This window comes from Pelodiscus sinensis, chromosome 4 (genome assembly GCF_049634645.1).
Source record: "Pelodiscus sinensis isolate JC-2024 chromosome 4, ASM4963464v1, whole genome shotgun sequence".
Lineage (NCBI taxonomy): Eukaryota > Metazoa > Chordata > Testudines > Trionychidae > Pelodiscus > Pelodiscus sinensis.
The window spans coordinates 131,049,614-131,073,973 of record NC_134714.1 but is presented as its reverse complement, the minus strand read 5'-3'; the positions used below and the strand labels follow the sequence as shown (position 1 = coordinate 131,073,973).

At 57.2% G+C, this 24,360-nt stretch overlaps 1 pseudogene; it reads left to right on the top strand.

The window, feature by feature from the left end:
* The first annotated feature begins 472 nt into the window (after nt 1-472).
* On the top strand, nt 473-22,459 carry LOC142818240 (integrin alpha-D-like; annotated as a pseudogene).
* Nucleotides 22,460-24,360: the final 1,901 nt, after the last annotated feature.

Genomic DNA, 24,360 nt, shown 5'->3' with positions numbered 1-24,360 from the left:
AAGCTGCTTTCATGGCCCTTCCCAGTCCTCTCTTTTCCTGACTAAACAAGCCCAGTTCTTTCAGCCTTCCCTCACAGCTCATGTCTTCTAGACCTTTCGTCATTCTTGTTGCTCTTCTCTGGGTCTTCTCTAATTTCTCCCCATCTTTCTTGAAGAGTGGCGCCCGGAACTGGCCACAGGACTCGAGCCAGGCAGGGCACACCAGGCGAGGGATCCCTGTGGTCAGGTGGGAACGGCTGCATCTCAGTTCTGGGTGATACAGCCCCCACTGCAGAGGCGACTGGGGATCCCTATACAAACAGTCCCCATAACACCTCTCTCCCCACAGGTGGAAGCAACAGATAGACATTTTAAGGCAAAAGCTCTAGTGCAGACCTGGCCAGAGAGCTGTAGACCTGGAGAGGGAAAAGCAGAGCTCAGAAATCAGTGAGTCAATCTCGTTTATAGTTTCCCTTGTACTCTGGAGCTCAGCCCAGGCACCATGCATCCCCCTCCCGATATCCACCCGGAACTAGCCCATCCTGGCAAAGCGGGAAGTGGTGAAACCACAAAAAGAGCCTTCTCTGGTTTCCAAGAACTCAGTGGGGCCGTCTTTCCTATCCGCATGCCCGTCGACCTGCCCAAGAACAAAGTGCAACTGTTCTCACTGGCCTTGACACACACAGGTTTACCCCCTTCTCACTGGACCCGTGACAGTGGGACCAGCCCGGCTGTCCTGTGCGGATGCTCTGACCTGGGTTTAGCTGCAGCTTAATGGCCTAGTGAGGAGAGTCCCTATGCTCAGTGTGGGGAGCCAGGGCCCGGCTGGATCGGGGCGAGGGGCGGTGGGCGGAAAAGCTTTGCCTACGTGGGGACCCGAAGGCCCTTCCAGGAGCAGCTCAGCGTAGCTACATTCCTGACCCCAACTAGCTTTCTGCTGCAGCCCAGTGGAGCTTGGGGTCTGTCTCTCTGGGTGCACCTGTGACTCGATGCAGCTCTGCAGGTGCCCGGGTGTCAGTGCCGCTGGGGTGTGTCTGTCTGTCTCTCCCGGGAGCGTTTTCTCATTGGCTGCAGTCCTGTTCCCTCCCAAGGGCCGGCCTCCCACACTCAGTTCCCCTGCTTGGCACTCAGCTGTGGGCTCGGCTCGGCAGAGCTCTGACACCCAGAAGTCAACCCCCCTCCTGCTGGGAATGGACCCCTGGCTTCAGCTCCTCTGCCTGTGCACGGGTGAGATGCCCACCGGCGGGGCAGGGCGAGGGGGGGCCCACAGCGGTGGGGGAATGGGAGCAGCTGGGCTCTCAGGGCTCCTGTCCCCAATTTGGGAAGGGGAGGAGATGGGGGGGCAGAACCGGGAGGGGAGGGAGCTGGGAATCAGTCCCACAGCCAGGAGGGGCAGGCCCCTCAGCCCCCACTGGCCTCCGCTCCCCGGGGAAAGCTGTAATCTGTGACTGCTTCCCCCCTGCAGCGCTGGCCTCCAGCCGTGGATTCAGCGTGGACGTGGACGGACCCATCACCTTCCAGGGGGCAGCCGCGGGGTTCGGGCAGAGCGTGGTGCAGTTCGGCGGGGCCAGTGCTGGGGGGTAAGGGCAGAACTTGGGCTCGGAGGGCCCCAGTTACAGGCTCCCACCCAGGGGTGGCAGGTTGGTAGAAGTATTGGCGGTGCCAAAAGGGCCACAGCCTGCGCCCCTCCCCCCAAACTCTTCCTCTTCCTCCCCCCCACCTAAGTCTCTGAGAGGGAATTGGGATGGGGGAGGGGTGTGGGCTCTGGGATGGAGTTTGGGTGCAGGGAGGACGAGGGGCGGGGATCGCGGGTCGGGTTCAGGCTTTGGGATGGGGTCTGGGTGCTGGCTCTGACCTGGGATAGGGGGTGGGGGTCCTTGGTGCAGGCTCTGGGAGGGAGTTTGGAGTTGGAGGGGGGAAGCAGATCAGGGACACTAGGAAGAGGAAAGGGGGGACAGGCTCTTGGCAGAGCAGGGCGTCTGAGGGGGAGGGAAGGGAAGGGGTGACACACTTACCTGGGGCACCCCCCTCTGGCAGTGGCTCCACAAGGATGCACAAAGTGGAAAGTTTTGCAGGAGCCTGGCTCAGGGCCAGGAATATTCCTGGTGCCAGGGCACCCAGGGCCCATTGATCTCACGGCCCCTGCTCGGGCAGAGGTGCGGGAAGTAGGAACATGGGGGTGATGCTGCAGCACCCCTGGCTTTGTGCCCACTGTCTCTACCATGCTGGGATCCCACCACTGGCCCATGGCCAGGGACCTCCTATTGCCTGGGCTCCCAGCCCCAGGATCTGTGCTCAGACCCAGGGACCAGACTGCTGGTCCCCCCTGCTGCTGCCAGCCCCTTGCCTGGGGCTCTGTGCCTGGCCCTGGCCCAGATCTCCCCATCTGTCCCCAGCTGGGGGCAGGGAGGGGCATGGACAGGTGTAAGGGGGGGCACAGCTCAGCTCCCCCACCCTAGAGATTGTTGCAGCACCACAGCCCCTGAGGGACCTGCCTGGCTGGGCTGCACCTCCCAGGAGAGGTGGGGGGCCCTGATCCCCCCCTTGCTCTCTCCCTGCAGGCTGATTGTCGGGGCCCCGCTGCAGACGGGAAACGTGAATGAAACCGGCAAAGTCTACACGTGTGACGTGGGCTCCCAACGCTGCCAGGAGATCCCCATCCAGAGTAGGGCCCTGCGCTGTGGGGTGCGGTGGGGCAGCACGGGCAGGCTGGGAGCTGGGGCACCCGGGATCCATCCCAGGCCCTGGGAGGGGAGGAAGCTCTGGCGGGGTGAGAGGGGGAGGCTGGAAGCCGGACTCCTGGGTTCTATTTCCATGCAACTAGGTGGGGGGGGGGGGCGGAGGGATTTGCAACAATTTGCCTTCATTGCCCTACCGTGGAGGGTATAGCCAAGGGGGGGGGGGGTGAACTGACTCAGACTTGTAGGGCTAACCACGTCCAACCGCAAGGTTTCTTACCCTGGTGCTGGCGCGTTTCCCCTCGCAGGGCCCCAGGACGCGGTGAACATGTCCCTCGGACTGTCCCTGGCTGCCCATGGCTCCCAGCTCCTGGTGGGTACTCCAGAGGGGGGCAGCGGCTCAGTCTATGGGTTGTTCTCCTCCCCCCAGCAGTGGGTGTGGGCTGAAATGCCAGCGCAGGGACATCATAGAGAAGGAACCAACCTGACGACCTCCCGGCAGTGCAGAGCGACTGTGCAACCTCCCCGAGGGGTGATGGTACCAAAGGGTGTGAGCCCCTCTGTGCGGCTCTCCCCAGGAAATTCATGGCCGGGTGACACAGGCCCCTATCTCAAGAGCCAATGATCTGACCACAACTACAGACTCTGTCCGCTTGTGTCAATCTCACCGGAATATGACTTTGTTACCATGGTGAGGGTTGAATAACAGTATGTGTGTAGGGTGGTGCTAACCACTAGAATGACTGTGCCAGGACGCTGTGCAGAAGGTTGTAACGTGATAACGTCACTTTGACAACAGGCACAGTGGGATTGGGTTTGTCTGAGACGTGGTGTTTTTAGGGATGGGGGTAACCAGGTGAAGTCTCCATGGGGACAGTGACTGTGTGATATCATTGTGACAGACGGGGGTATCTAGGTGATGTCACAGTAACTGGGCACAACCATAGTAGGGAGTATAGTAGCCAGGTGATGGCCCCTGTCTGCTCTTTGGGAGACGGGTGCTGAGTCCTGGGTCCTGTTCTCCCCGGGGGGGACCCTGCCCCAGCAGGATCTTTTCCTGTGTACCCATGAGGGAACAGGCTCCCCTCCCCCACAGTGCTCTCCTTAGGGACACCCAGTGACCTCATCCCTCTCTTGTGCCCCAGGCCTGCGGCCCCACGGTGCACCAGGCCTGTGGGGAGAACATGCACCTGAATGGCTACTGCTTCCTCCTGGACCAGAACCTCCGGCAGCTCCGGCGCATCCCGGACACACAGCCAGGTGAGGGGTGGGGGGGGACTGGGCCAGACGGGATCTTCGATCTGGTCTAGCTCTTTCCACTGAGTTTTCTGGGTGTTGGTGGAGTTAAGTCAGGCGGTTCAGATTGTACCTCTCTAGCCAGCATCCTCGGGAACCAAGTGTCATGGAAACCCAGGCACAGGTCCCCCCACACCAGCGCCTCTGTGAGGGTGGGGGAGGAGTTGCTCACTACAGGCCCAGCTTTTCCCACTCTGCTCCAGTCTGAGAGCAACCACTGAGATCCCAGCTCACAGGTGTGGCCGGAGAATGGACGTCTGGACGCTAGAGATCCAACCGGCTCTTCTTCCCCATCACAGAGTGCCCCAAACGGGCCACGGACATCGCGCTCCTCATCGACGGCTCGGGCAGCATCAACCCCAGGGACTTTAGAAAGATGAAGACGTTTCTCTCTGAGATCATGAAGCGTTTCGGTGGCACCGACACGCAGGTAACAGGCAGAGGCAGAACCCTGCTTATGTATCTGCCCTTCACATGCAGGGCTGGCCCCAGTGCCCCAGTGTTGTGCATCCAAAACCAGGAACCCTCAAGTGCCTGCCCCAGCCGTTGACTGAATCTGGTTCCTTCTTCTCTGACCCTTCACTCCTCGGGGTGTTTCTCTCTTTCCCTGACCTCTCCTTGCAGTTCGCGCTCATGCAGTACTCCCATCAGTTTGAAGAGCACTTCGACTTCACAGCTTACAGGAGAAATCGTGACCCAGACAACCTTGTCAAGGGAGTTGAGCAGCTGGGTGGAATGACGCACACGGCCACAGCCATCCGGAAAGTGGTGTAGGTATCGTCCCGCTCCCTGTGCAGACTCCACAGGGAAAGGGCTGCCATGACTTGCAAGCTAAGATATAAGGATTCAGGGCCCCTGGGATTTTTCCCCAGCTGTGGGAGAGACTAGGGACTAGTGGTTAGAGGTGGTGGGCTGGGCATCAGGATGCGTGGGCTGCATCCCTGACTCTGGGAGGCGGGTGGGCACTAGAAGGTTAGAGCAGAGCTGGGAGCAAGGACTCCAGGGTTCTATGGTCAGCCCTGAGCCTCTGTTGCTGTGTGACTTTAAGCAAGTCACAGCCCCATCTGCCTCAGTTTCCCCATCAGTACAATGCAGACAATGACACTGAGCTCCCTTGTGAAGGACTTTGCGATCGGCAATGCCAAAGCAGAGGATGGAGCTAGGTGCGGTTATGGATTGATTAGGAAACTTACCCGGCATTGCCTTGGTCCTTCCGGGCAGGGGGCTGGCACTGCGGGGGTGCAGGAGTCACAGCAGGGTCTTGAGGGGGTGGGGAGCTCAGGGCAGGAGGCCAGGGCATGGAAGGGTGTGTGAGTGAGGGCTGGAGGTTGAGGAGGGGCTCATGGCAGGAGGTGGAGGTGGCCACTGATTTCTGCCTGGTGGCAGCCCAGGGCAGCAGGGACTGCGCACCCCACCCTCCAGGTTGTCCCCAGAGTCCAGTGGGGGAATCTCTCCTTCCCCGTGGCTCCTCCGTAGTGGGGGGGGGACAGTGGAGGCTGTCGTCTGGACAGGAGGGCCCCACTTACCTTGGTGGTACGGCTGCCCCCAGTGGCCACTCCACATCATGGCTCTCCCTTGCAATCACTGCCCCCAGTGGCCACTCTCAGATCACATCCCTCTGAACTGCAGCCCCTCCCTTTGCATGTTATGGAAAACAGTCCCATTCCTGGCACTTCCCATCTTCCTGGCACAACCAAACCCCGACCTTGCTTTAAGTTAGGAGGAGAGGAAGCTGCAGCGATAACCTGCCCATGTGTTCCCTCCATTTCCAGGCAGGAGCTGTTCACTTCTGGGAGCGGCGCTCGAGATGAAGCCACCAAGATTCTCATTGTGATCACAGATGGGGAGAAAAATGACCAACTTCCTTACTCAGCCGTTATCCCCGAGGCGGAGAGAGCTGGGATCACCCGCTACGCCATTGGGGTGAGCCACGACTGGGCGGAGAGCTGGTGCGGGTTTGAAGCTAGGAACGAGGGTGGGGGAAGGATGGTTGCTTCAAGCATGGGAGGGCACAAGCGTTGGGACAAGGCGCTGGGCCAGTGATGATATCGCAGAGCCGGCCTTTCACTAGCCTGACTGAGGAACAGATTCTGGCTCTCCACACTCATGCTTGGTGAAGATGAGCAGCATTGTCCAGTCCAAAGTGGGGAATCCAGTCCACGTGCCCACTCGGCTGGGCTGGAAATGCAGGGTGCTGCAAGGGGGCATAGGCCAGGGTTAGATGGGTGGGTATGTGCCCAGGGCTCTTGGCTGTGACTGACACTGATGCCCTGGTCTCCCCTGCATCTTTCTTTATTACACGAAGGTCGGCCAGGCCTTCTCCAGCAATGCTGCCCAGAGGGAGCTCCGAGAGATCGCCTCTGAACCCACCGACCAGCACGTCTTCCGGGTGGACAATTTCGACGCCCTCCAGGGCATCCAGAGCCAGCTGCAGGAGAAGATCTTCGCCATCGAAGGTACCAGAGTCAGGGCAGGGCCGCACTGGCCCTGACGCTCTAGAGATGTGTCTCCAGGCCCAGATGGGAGGGGGAGCTGCTAGGAATCTAGAGCTCAAATAGGCCCCAAATATTGTCTCTCTTTCCCCATCAAACATCTGCCTATTGCTCTTGCTCCATGAATACTGCTGATACATTTGCCATCCGGGGACACCCAGGCAGGGGCCTGTCTGGTTCAAAGGACTGAGGGATGCAATACAGGGACCTTCTCTTCTCTCTGGATCCAACCCAGCCTCGAGGTGGGGGGAAGGGCTGGCTCTGGGGACAGGAATACCAGTCATTTCCCCTCTATGGGTATGTCTACACTACAAAGTTAGTTCGAACTAACGGACATTAGTTCGAACTAACTTTCATAGGCACAACACTAGCGCTCCGTTAGTTCGAATTAAATTCGAACTAACGGAGTGCTTATTTCGAACTAGGAAAACCTCATTTTACGAGGATTACGCCTAGTTTGAACTAGCTAGTTCGAATTAAGGGGTGTGTAGCCCCTTAATTCGAACTAGTGGGAGGCTAGCCCTCCCCAGCTTTCCCTGGTGGCCACTCTGGCCAACACCAGGGAAACTCTTCTGCCCCCCTCCCGGCCCCGGACCCCTTAAAGGGGCACGGGCTGGCTACGGTGCCCGTGCCAGGTGCAAGCCTGCCAGCACCCAGCCAGCAGACCCTGCACCTGGCACGGCTCGAGCCAGCCACCCGATGCCCCCCAGCCCTCCCCCTCTTCCCGGGACCAGGCTGGCGGCTCCCGGGAGCTTTCCCTGGACCGCAAGAGGTGGGCACCCGCCTGGGCTAGTGCAGACATTGTGGACCTCGTCCACGATCTCCGCACTAGGCACAGAAAAGTGGCTGTCTAGGGCAGGAGAGCTGCCAGCCTGGCCACCCAGGACCAGGTGTGCATGAAAATCAAGGTGGTCCACTGAGACCCCCGACCCTGAGCTCTGAGCTTACAATGGCCGTCCTGGGTCAGACCAAAGGTCCATCTAGCCCAGTAGCCTGTCTGCCGACAGAGGCCAACCCTAGGGACCCTGGAGGGGATGGACCGAAGACAGTGACCAAGACATTTGTCTCGTGCCATCCCTCTCCAGCCTTCCACAAACCTTGGGCAGTGACACCACTCCTACCCCCTGGCTAATAGCACTCCATGGACCCAACCTCCATGACTTGATCTCACTTCCCTTTAAACTCTGTTCTAGTTGTAGCCTTCACAGCCTCCTGCAGCAAGGAGTTCCACAGGTTGACTCTTTGCTTTGTGAAGAACAACTTTCTGTTACTAGTTTGAAGCCTGCTACCCATTCCTTTCCTTTGGTGTCCTCTAGTCCTTCTTTATGGGAACTAATGAAGAACTTTTCTGGATGCACCCTCTCCACCCAACTCCTCTTTTAGAGACCTCTATCCTGTTCCCCCTCCGTCTCCTCTTTTCTAAGCTGAAAAGTCCCAGTCTCTTTAGCCTCTCTTCATATGGGACCTGTTCCCAACCCCTGATCATTTTAGTTGCCCTCCCCTCTCCCAGCCTCTCTCTTCCCCTCTCCCACCTCCTTTTCCCAGTCTCCCCCAGTTTTGTTCAATAAAGACAGATTCCATTTTTTAACACAATTGTCCTTTATTTTGTACATCAAGAAGAGGGGCTAGGGAAGAGTAAGTGGAAGGAGGTGAGGGAGGAATGAGGTATGAGCCCCTGATGGGGAGGACTGGGCTGGCTCTGCGGGCTTCTGGGGGTGGAAGCTCTCCTGCAGCCCCCCAATTGCCCCCTCTCCCCAGATGGCAGCCTGTGGCAAGTGCAGCCGGTCTGATGGCCGAGTGTTGTGATGTGCCCAGTGTGGGTACTCCGGGCAATCCAAGCCAGGACTGCTTTGCAAGCGGGGCACCCCTGAGAACTGTCTGTCCGGGGTGAGGGTTGGGACCCTTTAAGCACAGCCCTCAGCTAGCCTGAGACAGCCTCTCCACGCTCTAAGTCCTCCTCTGATGCCCTGCCAGCACTGCTTCCGGCCATCCTTAAGCCCGGTTTAGGGTCCACTTAATGTGGACTTGCTAGTTCGAATTAGCAAAACGCTAATTCAAACTAGTTTTTTAGTCTGGATCCGTTAGTTCGAATTAGCTTTGTTCGAATTAACTAATTCGAACTAAGTTAGTTCGAATTAACGTTGTAGTGTAGACATAGCCAAAGATGGTCTCTCCCATGTCTGTCTGTCCCTGCAGGCACCCAGTCCCAGAGTGGCAGCTCCTTCCAGCTGGAGATGTCTCAGGCGGGATTCAGCTCCCTGCTGTCCCTGGTGAGTGACGCCCAGCCCTAGGGCCTGCCCCACTCTGTCCTGATGGATCTTTCAGAATCAGGATCCTGAGACTGGTTTAGGGCCTGGAAAGCTGCTGGCTCTGCTGCCCTGCACACTCCTGTGCATCTCCTGGCCCCCTGCTGCCAGTGGGCGACTTGACAGCCCCAGCGACCCCTGCAGGAGCAGTGTGAGAGCTGCTTTTCCCTTGTTACCTGAGAGGGGAACTGTCCTGCCAGCTGGGCCTCACTAGGGGGCGCTGTCTCCCCTGGCAGTCCATGCCGACCCCTGTCCCCCGCTGAGCCGTGCTGTGCGGTGGATGGGGGGGTCTCGTGAATCTCTCCTGGGCGGCGCGTTATCCGTCATCCCTCTCTTTGCCATGCGTGTCGGTTTAGGAGGGGCCGGTGCTGGGAGCGGTGGGAGCCTACGACTGGTCCGGTGGGATATATTCATATGGGACCAGCGGGGAGCCGAGCTTCATCAATGTGTCCAGAACCCCCAGCGACATGGATTATGCTTACCTGGGTAAGGACACAGCCAGAGAGCTTCCCTGGCCCTTCAAACAGCCCCCTGACTCCACCCCAGCGGCAGCTGCATCTCTGCTCTGGGGGAGTGATTGCGGTATGAACAGGCTGTCACGGAGTGTGGGGGAGTCACCGGGCCCTGCAACCCCCCAGCCCGCCCCTCCACAGCCAGACCTGCCTCTCCACCAGCAAGTTGCACAGGAGGTTTATTGGTTGACAGGGACACAGCGTAGCACCCACTTGCTGTTAACAAAGGGAACCAGGAGCAGCCAGCACAATCCACCTTGGGGAGAGGGAGGCCCAGGGCCAGCACCCTGGTCCCCCTCCCTGTATCCTCCCCCAGCCCAGAGTAACTCTCCCACCCAGCACCTGGCCCCAGCCCTCCAGCCCCACCCCCGCCTTTGTTCAGACTCCTGGGCAAAGTGTCACCTGGTTGCTCCCCCACCCAGGCTCAGGTTACAGGACAGTCTGAGCTATTGTTGGGTACCTGCTAAGATGGGGCAGTCAGGGATGGCCTCCCACTCAGGGAGAGCCGCCCCCAACATTCCCATGCCCAGCTGAATTCCAGTGCAGGGCCCAGGGAAACTGAGGCACACACACACACACACGGGGTCACAACAGAACCTCACAGGACAGTAGGAATCACACCCAACATAACAAAGGGAACCCAGTGAATACAACCCCCCCCTACGCCACACAGGCCCTTCCCCATCTAAGAGGTTGCCTCCATTGTTGCCTGAATAGGGGGCGCTGTCTCCCCCGGCAGTCCATACCATCCCCTGTCCCGAGCTGAACCGTGCTGTCCAGCAGATCGGCAGGGTGGGGGGGGGCAGCTCTGTGCAGCTCTGTCGTGTGGCTGTTTCCCATCTCACCTCTCCGTGTCCCTCTGTTCTTTTGAGGTTATTCATCTCAGGTCATCACCGCCCACGGGCAGAGCAGCTACGTGGTCGGGGCCCCTCGCTACCAGCACGTCGGCAGAGTCGTTCTGTTCAGCCGAGATACCAATGGCGGGCAATGGGCAGCCAGCTGGAAAAAGGAAGGAGAGCAGGTATGGGGAGCATGACAGACTGGGTGGAGCCAGTCTTGGAGGAAGCCTGTACCATTCTGACACCCTGTTATAGTGTGATTCAGTCAGAATGACTCGGGCAGGGGAAAGCTTGGACGAGTTTAGAGAACTGGACCGCAGCTGACAGTCGGCATCCCAGTGCCCTGACATTCAGTGAGGGTTTGTCTGCACTCAGAAACTCCTCGCCGCTGAAGCTGTGCAGCTGGAGCACTGCAGTGAGGAGGATACCTCTGCCAACGGGAGGCTTCTCCTATTGGCCTAGGTAAAATCTCTCCCACACAGCAGCGTGGGAATAACAATGCGAAAGTCTACACAGCAATTCCGTTATCAAGGAATAAATTTGAAATAACGAGCAACTTATTCCGACTTCTGTAAACCTCATTCCATGAGGAATAGCACCTCTTCTGAAATAGCTACTTTTAAATAGTTGTAGTGTAGACACATTGCTGCTATTTTGAAATAGCTCCTCCTCAGGGCCATTCAAAGTCATTCCTCCCTGGTGAATCCTGGGGCTGTAAATCGGGGTCGTGTGTCCACATTAGGGGAGCCTGCCTCAGACTCATTTCGAGGCTTCCCTGTAGAAGCGCTATTTGGAAATAAGCTATTTCAGAGTATTTCTTCTGGAATAGCTTGTTCCAAAATACGTGTGCAGAATAGACATACCCAAGAGACAGGTGCTATGTTGGCAACAGAATTCTCCCATCCACCTAGCACCAACTACCCCAGGGGGTAGGTAAGTTTACTTGTATTGCTCAGGCGGATGGATTTTCATGCCCCTGAGCAATATAGCTATACCAGCCTAATTGGTTAGCGTAGACCAAGTCTTAGACAGAACTCATCAGACTAACAGAAAGAAATGAAGACAGCGTTAAAACATTACTGACAATACGCACGGGCTGTGTCTAGACTGGCAAGTTTTTCCACATTTTTCCGCGTCTAAAGTGCTTTTGCGGAAAAGCATCCTGCCAATCTAGATGTGCTTTTCCGAAAATGCTTTTCCGGAAAATCATGCCAGTGTAGACGTAGCCACGGGGTCTGAGCAGGATTGCACTGCCGTGAACACTGTATGCTACTCCTAGATCTCCCTGCCTCCCACTTTCAGCTGGGCAGGATTTACGACAGTGACTTAGAGCGGTGCAGATAGTGAATCAATGCTACTTGTGCAAGCACAGTGTCTAAGAAGAAATGCACCACAACGCGCATTCAGCGTCTCTGAAAGATGCTGCCTACCTCGGCCTCCACATCCCCTTGGACAGAAAACTGACAGTAATGGCACCGCCTGTTGTGTCTAAAGGGCGGGTGAGGGAAGAGGATGGACTGAACCTGGGAACAGGGGCAGGTGCTGGGGTGTTGGTGGAAGAAAATGGAGAAGGTGACTAAGATGAAGGGGTGACTTCACTGCCCCTCCAGATTGGCTCGTATTTTGGGGGTTCGCTGTGCGCTGTGGACCTCAACAGTGATGGGAAGATGGACCTGGTTCTGATCGGAGCCCCCACGTTCTATACACCTCTGAATGGAGGGCGGGTGTATCTGTGCTTGGTTAGCCAGCAGGTAGGATGGAAGGGCTGTGGGTCGTGTTTTTACCTGCGGGGCCATGTGGCTGGGATGCTCTGAAAATTAACACCAGGCTCCAGGGAGGGAGGCGGGAGGCTCGGTAGAGGGAGTGCTCGTTGGACAGACCATGCTGGCACCTGTCCCATGCTGGAGGGTGCCATGTTGCTGGGAGAGGCAGGGAGAGGCTCAGTAGGGGGCGCTCACCCACATAGTTGATGCTACTCTATTCCCCATGTGTCTCTTTGGATGGGCCGGTAGGGCATCACGCTGAACTGCACCACGACCCTGCAGGGGCAGAAGGGTCAGGCATTTGGACGCTTCGGGGCCAGCATGTCTGAAATGGGGGACATCAGCGGGGACGGACAGACGGACGTGGCCATCGGGGCACCCACAGAGAATGACAACAGCGGGGCTTTGTACATCTTCCACGGGGAAACGGGACGCCTCAGTGCCCAGTACAGACAGGTGAGCCCTGCTGAGAGCGGTCAGCTCACAGCCCCGATGGGATGTTATAAGGACCTTTTGGTGGCAGCCATGGTTAGTTGAGTGGCTTGGGCTGTTGTGCAGGGACTGCGAATTTAGGGGTCAAGTCCCCTTTCATGTAACCAGAGACCTGCCCTAGCTCAGTCAGTACGGGAGCGGGCTTTTCATCTGAGAGCTGAGGGGTCAAGTCCCTGGTCGGGAGATGATTAGTTATTGTCTCTCAAGGTCCCTTCCAGTGGAAGTGTTTTATGATTCCTTGCTGTTCTATATAGTGGGCCCTTATATGGTGCCCACTATGTAGAACAGCTGCCTCCCTCCCCTGACGGCTCTCTCTGCCCCACAGCGCATCGAGGGGGCGCAGTTCCCCAGCAGGCTGCACTACTTTGGCCAGGCCGTCAGTGGCGGGACAGACCTGACGGGGGATGGGCTGCCGGACATCGCGGTGGGAGCACAAGGGCAGGTCCTGCTGCTGAGGTGAGTCCCTCTGTGTCCTGGCCCTGCCCCACCGGGCAATCTCAGACAGAGCCTGAACATGGGGTGTGGGGGTGGGTGTCTGCCACCCCCTGCTGGGGAAAGGCAGGATAACAGCGCGGCTGCCTCCTTCTCTGCCTCCCAGCATCTCCTCTGACCGCGCTGTGTGTCCATAACCCGTCTCCCTGCCTGCTCGGGGAGCATCCAGGCAGGGTGGGAGGCTCAGGGGAGGCACGGGGCCTAGCCCCAGTGCAGGGAGTGGCGGGATGATGGTTCTGTTCTCCACCCGGCAGGTCCCGGCCAGTGCTCAGAGTCGGGGTGTCCATCAGCTTCCAGCTCCCCACGATCCCCACCTCAGCCTTCAACTGCCAGGAGCAGGAGCAGCTCAACATGGAGGCCAGCATGTCAGAGATCTGCTTCACCATCACAAAGAGCACCAGGGACAGCCTAGGTCAGACCAAACCCACCCCCTGATTCCCTCCCCCCTAATCTCCTAGTCCCCTGCTTTGGGGCAGGATTGGAGCCAGCGCAGGCCCGTGTCCCATTTCCCCTTGAGCGTCCTGCTCTCAGCCTCTGTCCTGTATTTCCCCTCCTCTGTAGGTAACAGGATCTCCAGCACCATCCAGTACAGCCTGGCCCTGGACCCCGGGCGGAGGAAGATCCGAGCTGCCTTCGGCTCCACCGGCCCCGTCCTGAGCAGGGAGCTGCAACTGGGCATTGAACGGAGATGTGAGACACACCCGATAATGTTACCTGTGAGTGTTTGTGTGGGGGGTTCCCAGCTCCTCCCCCTCCTGCTGTGTCTGCCCCTGCAACTCTGCCCCTTGCTCCAAACCACCCAGAGAACAAACCTCTCCCGGATCCTGCTTTTTCTCGCGGGTCCCTACGTGTCTCTCTGTCTCCCCAGCTCTGTCCTGAGGACACTCTGACCCCCATCACCCTGCGCCTCAACTATACCCTGAAGGGGGAGCCCATCACTGCCACCAGCAGCCTCAGACCCATCCTGAGCGAGGACTCTGCACTGGTGTCAGCAGGCTCGGTAAGGTTGTAGTGTGTGTGACGTTGTTCTAGTGACTGTGGTTTTGATTATGGTATTGATGTTCTATGTTGATGGGTAAAATTGTAATGTGGGTGACCGTGCTGGGTGAGGTTGAAATGATAGTGTTACTGATTGCATTAGTGGTTAGTACTGCAATGGTTTTGGTGACAATATAAATTGAGGTTGAATTAGCTGGGTTAGTAAGGTTGATTCAGATTGTAGTAATCTTAGTTACAGTGTTGGCTGAGGGTGTAGTTATTGTGGTATGGGTGATGCTGGTTAAGAGTGTAATAGTTTTGCTCATGTCTTGATTCAGATTAGTTTGGCTTTTTTCTTATTTTGTCTGGTACAGATTGCATTTGCAATGCTGGTTGATTGTATTAAGATTGTAGTAGCATTAATGAGAGTGTTTGAGGTTGTAATGGTTGCATTTGTTACTGTCCTGTTACACTCGCTACAATTGGATGGCAGTGATTGTAGTGGCGTTGGTTACAGTTTGAGGTTGTTGTCTGACAATTGTTTTAGATTTTGTTGATGTGTTTTTATGGTTGAAATATTAATGCTATTAGTTACAGTGTTACTCATTATCTATTGTAACAGTGTTATTTCAGATTAGATTCACAGTGGTGGATGGTGTTATTGTAATGATGTTGATTATATTGTTGGCTGAGTTTGTAGTGGTTCTGTCATTGTAACAGTTTTGTTTGACACTGTATCGGAGGTAGCGGTGAAAGTGATGGTTGAGACAACAGTTGAGGTGCTAGTATTGGCAGAGGCTCTTGCATTTATATCACTGGGGACAGTGTTACCTCAGAGAGTTTTGAAGGTGATGTTGGTTGTGGTTGAGATGGTAGGGAACTTGTTGACAGTGGTGGTTGAGGCATAATGGTTCTGTTGGCATGCAATGGTGCAGGTCACAGTGTATTGGGAGAAAGCAGCCATGGTGCTCTTGGTAATACTGTTGTTTCAGATTGTATTGCTGGTGGTGATGATGACAATTGAGATTGTATGATGGGTGAAAATGCCGTCTGAGTTTATTCCAATCCCTTTCTAACCTCATGATCTCCTCCCTCCTCTCCCTTCCCCCCGGGATGTCTCCCTAGCTCCCGTTTGAGAAAGACTGCGGCGATGATAAAGTCTGCACAGATGAACTACACATTTCCTTCAATTTCTCAGGGTAAGCCATCCCCCTCTGCCTCCTTCCCCCCCCCCTTGCACTTGCAATCATAGAATCATAGAATACTAGGACTGGAAGGGACCTCAAGAGGTCATCAAGTCCAATCCCCTGCTCTCATGGCAGGACCAAATACTGTCTAGACCATCCCTGATAGACATGTATCTAACCTACTCTTAATTATCTCCAGAGATGGGGATTCCACAACCTCCCTGGGCAATTTCTTCCAGTGTTCGACCACCCTGACAGTTAGGAACTTTTTCCTAATGTCCAACCTAAACCCCCCTTGCTGCAGTTTAAGCCCAGTGCTTCGTGTCCTATCCTCAGATGAACAAGTTTTCTCCCTCCTCCTTGTGACACCCTTTTAGATACCTGAAAATTGCTATCATGTCCCCCCTCAGTCTTCTCTTTTCTAAACTAAACAAACCCAATTCTTTCAGCCTTCCCTCATAGGTCATGTTCTCTAGACCAATGGTCCCCAACCTTCTGGTTCTGCTGGGGCCCTGGGGGTGGGGCCGCGTGTGCACTGGGTGCCCAGTGGCGGGGCTGCACGTGTGCCACATGTCTGGGGGCGGGGCCGCATGTGTGCCACGTGCCCGGGGCTGGCTCTAGGTTTTTTACCGCCCCAAGCAAAGAAATTTTTGCCTCCCCCCTCGCCCACCGCTGCACGATAGGCACTGAGGAGGAAAGCGCCCCCTTCACCTTGCAGCTCTTTAACTCCCACCATGCCCTTCAGCCAAACCCAGCCTATGTCTTGTCTCCCCTCCACACACATCCCGACCCCCCCCCCCCCACTCACTGAACCTAATTTCCACCTCCTTTCCCATCCCAGGCAAACTCTACTCCTCAGTGACCAGATGCAGTCTGCCCCCTTCTGTCCACCGCCTGATCCACCCTGTGCCCTCTCTTCTCTCCCAGCCAAACCCGATCCCCCGCCCAAGGACCCAGTCTGCTCCCCTCTCCAACTTCCCCCCACTGACCGAACTCCATCTCCTTTCCCTCTCCCCGCCAAACCCTCGTGTCCCCTCCTCCCAGCATGTGCAGAAACTTCGGAGCGCCCTGGCAGAGGCGTGAAAGTGTCATGGGTCCCCCAGGGAATGTGCGCGGACACAGCCAGGAAAAATAAAGGACAAGGCCAGCGACACCTCTCTCCCTCCCTGCCCCCCCAAATCTCTGAGCTGGGGCAGGCGAGGCCCCCTCCAGCGGCTCCTCACCACCAGACCAACCAGATCGGGCTGCAAAGTAGCTCTCCCCTCCCTTCAGGCACCTCTGCTTGAATCATCCTTCTGCCCGGCCCCACCAATGCTGCAGCTCTCCCCTCCCTCCACGCCCAGTGCTGAGGCAGAGAAAAGGGGGAGAGAGTCACCTCCCATTTGCCAATGTTTACTAACACGCCCCCCCCCACACACACACTCCTGCAAACTCCTTGGCCAAGGGCGCCTGCTCTGGCAGGAAGGGTCACTAGTAAGCGCAAGGCAAGTGGAGAGATGACCAAAGGCACCTAGCTCGCAGGGCGGTCCCTGGCTGCAGTGACCTGGACTGCCCCTCACCTGGCCCCGGATCGCTCTGTGCAGCCTGCCCCACACAGCCCGGGGAGAGCAGGTTGCCCACCAGGGCCATAGCACTGCAGCGCAGCTGCTGTTCTCAAAGCCCATGGTGAACCCCCCTGCACATCGGGCAGCACTGGCTGGTGCCAGTCAGAGGAGCATGAACAATCCCTGGGTGCCAGAGTCTGCTTCATGAATGGGAGGCTCCCTGGGGTATTTCCCGCTCCACTGCCACTAGGTGTTGCACAGCGGCAGCTGTGCCGGGAAGGCAACTGGAGCGGAGCATGGCCAGTGCTCCTGTCTGGCCCGCCCCGCCCCACTACAACACCCTCTCGTGCTAACTAGAGGGCACACTTTTCTCCCTGGTGCCGAGGGAAGGCAGCGAGGCAGCCCCGGAACCATGATGTCATGGCACCTCAGCCAATCTCGGCGGAGCTGCGAGCGTGACATGCCCCACGCATGCTGCCATTTTTAAATGCCACGCGGCACGGGGTCCAAACTAGCCGGCATTTAAAAATGGCGCCGGCCGGCATCATGCAAATGAAGCCCGGGAAATTCAAATCCCGGGCTTCATTTGCAACTCCGAATGACTACATTACCCCCCTAGTTCGAACTAGGGGGGTAGTGTAGACATACCCTGAGTACGGTTATCCAGCCAGTTATGCACCCACCTTATAGTAGCCCCATCTAAGTTGTATTTGCCTAGTTTATTGATAAGAACATCATGCAAGACCTTATCAAACGCCTTACTAAAGTCTAGGTATACCACATCCACCGCTTCTCCCTTATCCTATCAAAGAAAGCTATCAGACTGGTTTGACATGATTTGTTCTTTACAATTCCATGCTGGCTGTTCCCTATCACCTTGCCAAGTGTTTACAGACTTCCATAGTGGGGACTGTCTGGCTTGATCAGGCCTCAGATCTGCAACACCCAGCTACAGACCTTCCCATATTTCCTGGGGCACTAGACAGGGCACCGATACAGGAAGCGAGCAGCTCTGTGGTGCCCAGCTGGGAATTTGTATCAGATGCTCACACCCCTGCCTTAGTGCCCCCCGCCCCGGTGGCATGAAGGGCTGTGTGGAGATCTGGGTTGGGAACTGTTATGGGAAGCTCACAGCACTGGTTTTCCTTGCAGGGCAGTGCCCCATGGAAGCTCACAGCAAAGCTGGGACAATGCTCTGAGGAAACTCACCCTTTCGTGTTCCCCCTTAGCATGAGCACCTTGGTGGTGGGCATCACCCCTGAACTCAACATCACTGTCTCCATCCAGAACCGCGGGGAGAATTCCTACAGCACCGCAGTGCGGTTCTTCTACCCGGCCGCACTGTCCTATCGCCGGGTCCTGCTGCTCCAGGTACCACACCCTCTCTAAACACCAGACATAGGAGAGACAGAATACAGGGGATGTGTGTGGTGATCAGCTGGTACAGAGAGCAGGCTGGGGCCCAGCAGGGGGCGCTGTGCTGTGCTTGAGCGAGCAGGTGGGGGGGCTTAGCAGGGGGCACTGTTCTACAGAGAGGAGGCAGGGGGATCAGCAGTGGGTGCTGTGCTATGGGAGCAGGGGGTGCACAGCAGGGGGCGCACTGGGCCCCATCTCTCACCAGCTGGTCCCTGTGCTCAGTCTAACAGGAGGACCATGGCCATTAAGTGCAGCTCAGCAGTGAGCTCGGAGGAGCAGACTCAGAGGAACAGCACCTGCCACATCAACCCCCCCATCTTCTGGAGCGGAGCCGAGGTAGGCATGCCCCTACCAATAGCCTGTTCCTGCCCGTCCTCGGGGCATGGCTCCCTCTTATCCTACATCTGTTTCCCAGGCCGTCTTCCTCGCCACCTTTGATGTCTCCTCTGAGGCCGACCTGGGGGACAGGCTGGAGATGATGGTCAGCGCCAGCAGGTGAGGGGGCAGGCCGCAGAGGGCAGTGTGGGGAGCAGTGCAGAGGGGTAGGTGGGTCGGGCTGTGCAGTGAGGAATGGTGCATAGGCCAGTGTACTGATGTGTGATGCGGGACACATGGGGCAGGTTACAGGTTGGTGTGATGGTGCAGAATCCAGTGAAAGGCAATCAGCAGTGTTCTATTGCAGTGCTGTATGGTGCAGTGCAGTGCAGTGATCTGTGAGGGTAATGCAGGGATGTGTTGTGCACAGCGCAGTGCATGGCGCAGTGAAATGCAATGGTAGGAGGCAGTGTCAAACAGTGGAGCGATGCAGGTCAAGGTGCCATTGAGCGGAGGGCAGTGGCGCTCGGTGATGCCCGGCACTGCAGAGTGGCATATGCCATGAAACCAGGCAGAGCAGTCCGATACGGTCCAGTCCATGACACATCGTGCACTGGTGTATGGCAGTAGAGGCTGGCTACTGCACACTGAGAGGTGTTGTGCAGTGCTGTGTGCTCAAAGAAAGGGGGCATAACACAGTGCAGTGACCTATACTTCAGCATGGGGCAGTGATCTGTACCCAAAGCAGTGGAGTATGGTGCAGCCCACGGATGTAGCCTGCAGAGTCATACCATGGTATATTATCCACAGCACTGGCAGCAGGTGCACTTCAGTGCAGTGGAGTTTAGCGCCGCTCACTGCCTATACTGCAAGGCGGCGTGGTGGGCTTAACCCAGAGCAGTGACATATGATACACTGCAGTGGCAGTGATGTAGGTGTTACGGGTGCAGTGCTATAACAAAGGCTGCAGGCAGCGTGGGGCAATGGTCTATGGTGCTGTACGGTAGAATAGGGTGCTGTGTAGTAACATACACTGCAGTGCAGGACAGTGGTGCACACCCAAAGGTGTGTTGTGTTGTGCAGTACAGTGGCTTCCAGCACAGGGCAGAAGCATTTCAAGCAGGGCAGTGCGGTGTGGCACAGGGCAGAGGCACAGGCATTTGAGGCATAGGGGAAGGCAATATTGTGAGGGGCAGTGGCTTACAGTGCAGTCTTTCTGCCAGGTTATCCGATTGCATCTCCTCACATCTCTCCTTTACCTTCCCCTCCCCCCAGTGACAACGGCGGCCCCGTCACTGAGCCCATGGTTCACCGGGCGGAGCTGCCGGTCAAGTACGGCATCTTCATCATCCTCACCAGGTAGGTCAGTGCAGAGACATTGGGAGAGAGCCCCCTGCTGGGCCCCTTCCTGTTCCCTGTGGTACAGCGTCCCCTGCTGGACATGAAACCCACTGCCACCCACCAGCTCCACCTATCGCACTCCCGTCTCTCTTGTTCCTCCCCCAGCCTCGAGGAGTCGACCAAGTACGTCAACTTCTCTGCCAACGCGGCAGAGACAAGCGCGCCAGTGACACATCGGTACGAGGTGAGGCCGGTTGCACAGTGTGTGAGGGGGAGGTGGAGCGAGGGGGGGCTCAGAGCAGGGGGCGGGAGTGGAATTGCCTGAGCTGGATGTAGTGGGTTAGAGCACAGAGGGGTGGGGTGGGCAGGGAGCCAGGACTCCTGGGTTCTCTCCCCAGCTATGGGAGGGGAGCGGGGTCTGAGGGGTAGAGCCGAGGCCTGGGGGTCAGAGCTGGTGGGTTCTCTCCCTGCAGTTCCTAGGGGGAGTCTGTTTCTTCCAGGTGAAGAACCTGCGGCAGCGAAGCGTCCCCCTGTCGGTCACGTTCCAGTTCCCCGTGGAGCTGAGCGGGGTCCGTGTGTGGGACGCCTCTGAGGTCGTCCCCTCCAAGGTACCTGCCTCTCCCTGGGCTTGTATGTGTGAGATGGGCCCTGTGATACCTGCCTTGCACCACAGCGCCCCCTGCTGGGGTGAAAGCCCCATTTCCACACCCCCATTCACTCCATGTCTCTCTCCTGGCCCAGCCCCAGCTGGCTCAGTGCACCAGTGAGGTGGGAACACCTGGTTCCAAGGACTTTGTGAAGATGATGAGCGAGCGCCCCCTGCTGGTGAGTACAGGCCAGTGTGGTACCAGCAGCCCCTTTCCCCTGCACAAACACAGACAGCGAGTGGGGGGCTGGGCTGGGGGAAGGCCTCCTGCTACAGACAGACCCAGACCCCCATGGCCATGCCCAGTCCCTGCATGTCCCTGCCTCACCCGGCGATATCCTTCCACCCCAGGACTGCTCTGTGGCCACCTGTAAGAAGATTCGGTGCACAATCGCCTCCCTGGAAATGCAGCAGCCGCTGGAGTTCATGATCAAAGGGAATGTCGGCTTCCAGTGGGTCTCCCAGGTACGAGAGCTGCCTCTGCCTCCCAACTGAGTGAACCCCCGCCCTTGTGAACACCCTGGTGCCCTCCCCAGAGGAGGCTGCATGTCAGCACTGGGCCAGGGATTGCTCCTGTACAACCAGCCTGTCAATTGCTCTGGGACCCCTGGGGTGATGATCTGGGCGGCTCGGTGTCATTTCTGGTCAGGGACAGGGAGTTTCTCTGTTCCAGACTCAGCAGCAGAAAGTGACCCTGGTGAGTGAGGCCCAGATTGAATACGAGGAGAAGAAATACACCCAGAAGGAGGGATTTGTCCTGCGCCAGGTATCAGAGTGACCGTGCCGGGATAGAGAGAGCATGGGCTAGTGGTTAGAGCTGGGAGCCAGGTCTCTTGTCTCTGCTCTGGCAGGAAGTAGAGTCTGGGGGATTTAGAGCAGAGATGGGAGATGGTGGCAGGAGTCCTGGGTCCCCATCTCACGGCTCCTCCCCCCAGGTGCAGACGATGGTGCAGCAGCTCGTGGTCTATAACTACCTGCCCATCATCGTGGGCAGCAGCGTGGGAGGCCTGGTCCTGCTGGCTCTCATCACTGCAGCCCTCTACAAGGTGAGGGGGGCAGGGCTTTCACCCCTTCCCCACAGCCTGGCCCTGTCTCTCTCCCAGCTGGGGAGAGGGGCAGAGGGAGGCTCCCAAATCCCATCTCCCTGCTCCGGGCGGGTGTCTGTCTGCCTGGCTCTGACCATCTCCCCCCTCCCTTTCCTACCAGCTCGGCTTCTTCAAGCGCCAGTACAAGGAGATGATGGACAGTGCGAGGGGTGGGGACGGGACCGGCCTGGACTAGAGCGACTCTGCCAGTGTCTGCCCCAGCCCCCACATCCCCAAGCAATAGCCCCTCCCCCACATGGGATGCTCTGGATCTCCACTCCCCCACATCACCCGCCATGGACCACCGTCAGTCTGCACCCCGATGTGCTGCTTGCTCTCAGACCAGCCCCCTAGGACCACCGTGTGGGGTTGGCAAGTTGACTCCTGGGTTCTCTGCCTAATGCAGGGCTGGGAAAAAATTTTCAGGTTGGGGGCCGCTGACTGACAGAAAAATCAGCCAGGGGGCCACAGAACAAACCCTCATTGACATGGCCACTGACTGAGATGCAGAAAGACCCTCCCCCCATTCCTCTGACACCCCAGAGCCCAGGGGGGCTGAGGCTAGTAGATTTTGTGTGCTCCACCCCCAAACAATAGCCCCGCCCTCATCCCCCCCACACGGCTCCAGAGCCAGACCCCAAAGTGACAAGCTGGACTTGGAACCTCTGCTGAGTGTCCATGGGGGCCAGGAGCCAGGAGTCCTGGGTCCTGCCTCTGACTCTGGGAGGGCCGTGGCATGTGGTGGGTTAGAGTGGGAGGGTGGGGGGTGGAAGCTAGGACTCTTCCAGCGTTGGGAAGGAAGTGTGGTCCGGTGGTTAGAGCAGGGATAGGGGTTGGGGCCAGGACTCCCCAGTGTTGGGAGGAGAATGGGGTCCAGTGGCTTAGAATGAGATGTGCTGAATCGCTCTGTGCCTCAGTTTCCCCACTTGTTTGTTTATTTTGTGAGCTGAGTGGGGCACAGGGGGCCTCTCAGAGCATGGATGGAGCTCCCAGAGCCTCATTCTCAGCTGGGCTCTGTGTGGTGCCAGGGTCCCCGCCTCTGTCGGACCCTTGGGTGGCCACCAGGGAACATCTAATAAAGCCATGTTCTCGCCGTGATCTGTCTCCGGCCCCCCATTATGGCGGGTGCGGGCATGGGAGGGAAAGGGGTCGAGCTGTCAGCCCTGGGCCAGGCTTCGGGTATGAAATCACCTGTATGACTGGTCATTGTGGGGTACTCGGCTCGTCGCTCGCCGGCGCCACCTACTGGCCACTCTGAGGGTTCCCACTGCCCAGCCAGCGCCCCAGCCAGCGACCCAGCGCAGCGGTCGCATCCTGTCACCGCCTGGCTCTCTCCCCACGCTCGCTCCCAGTCAGCTTCCTCTTCCTGACTCACCCCTCAGGCCTGCTCACCAAGCAGCTTCCCCAAGATACTTTCCAAGCCCTCTGGACAGACAGCATTGGGCTGGCCTCACGCCAACCCAGACCGTCCAGTCACTCGCTGCCCCCGGTCGCACCACCCCGTGCAGGAACATTGGCCTCTCCTCCGGCTTCCACCCCAAGCCCTCCAGTCTGCAGCTTCCTTGACCTCACTGCTCTCACTCCCGAAGCACTCCCTAGCTTGCTACCCCCTATTCCACACCTTGTTCTCCTAGGTCTCAGAATTCCTGCTTCTCCTTCTCTCTTTCTTCCCTGCCTCGCCTCCCACTGCAGTCTTCCCTGGTACTAGTCTCTGGATTTGATGGAAGCCCTGGCTGGTGCCTCTCAAATGAGCTTGCATCTAATCAGAGGTCTCCTCCTAACCTAAATTTCTCCCTCATTTGCCGCTTTATTGGGCCTGCCTGGCCTAATTTGAACCCTCAGAGCCAGAGTGGGGCCCTGATTGAAAAGGAGAAAATAAATTTCCTTCCCTAGTAGATTTATCCCTTGGAACTACCTGCCGCATGAATTGAGGAGGCCAAGTGCTGTGGCTAGAAAGAATGAGAGGTTGGTATGGATCCCAAGCTGTGTGAGGTTAGTTTGTTGGAGCTGCAATGACGGCAGCTAGCCCTCAGTCTGCTCGGCTTATTGAAAGGAAGATCAATGGGGGACTTGTGTGAAGTGTCGGGAGAAAATGCCACATTCTAAAGAGCTCTCTGACCTAGTGGAGAAAAGCGTTGCTACAGAGCGGGGCTAGCTCCCCCTGGGGCCCATCACCAGTCTCGCTGTGTGCACCCCCTTCTGGCAGACCTGTGCCTTCCCCTCTCTGGGGCTCAGCCTAGCCGTTCTAACACAGGTTGCATTCATTGACTTAGAGATTCCTGGGACAGAAGGGGCTGCCTAGTGAGACCTCCTGTCTGACCCAGGCTATAGGGCTGCCTAGGATTAATCCTGGTTTGAACCAGACCTGCAGAACCCCCCAACCTTGAGTTACACATGGGTAGTGACAGAGACTTCCCCACGGCCCTTAGCGTGTTGTTCCATGCGTTGTTTGCCCGTTTGGTTTGCAGTCTGTACCTGGTGCCCGTACCAACGTTCACTTGTTTTGCAATAGTGTTACATGGTGCACTTATATTTAGCGTGTGGTCCGTTATGAATCCCCCCACCTCTTCCTTTCTGCTGCTCCCCTTCCATTTCCCACTTCCTAGGGGTGCAGCTGTTTGTTCCTTCTGTTTTCTTCAGACCATTTCTCCCATTTGTCCAGATCATTCTGGATTTTAATCCTATCCTCCAAAGCCATCGCCACCCCTCCCAGCTTGGAATCATCCACAAACCATATAAAGATACTCTCTATGCCTTTTTCTACATCGGAGCAGGCAGCACCCCACTTGATATGTCCTTCTAGCTTGACTGGGAGCTACTGATATTTACACTCTGGGAATGGTTTTCCAGTCTGTTAGGTGAGAACGGGATCCCTCAGCCTTTACAGCACCAGGTCACATAAACCCAGGGACCTTTACAGGAGCTCCTCCAAAGAGTCGATCATCTTTATGGGCACTGGCAGATGTTTGAAACCCGTGCGGCACCTTGTAAATAAACGG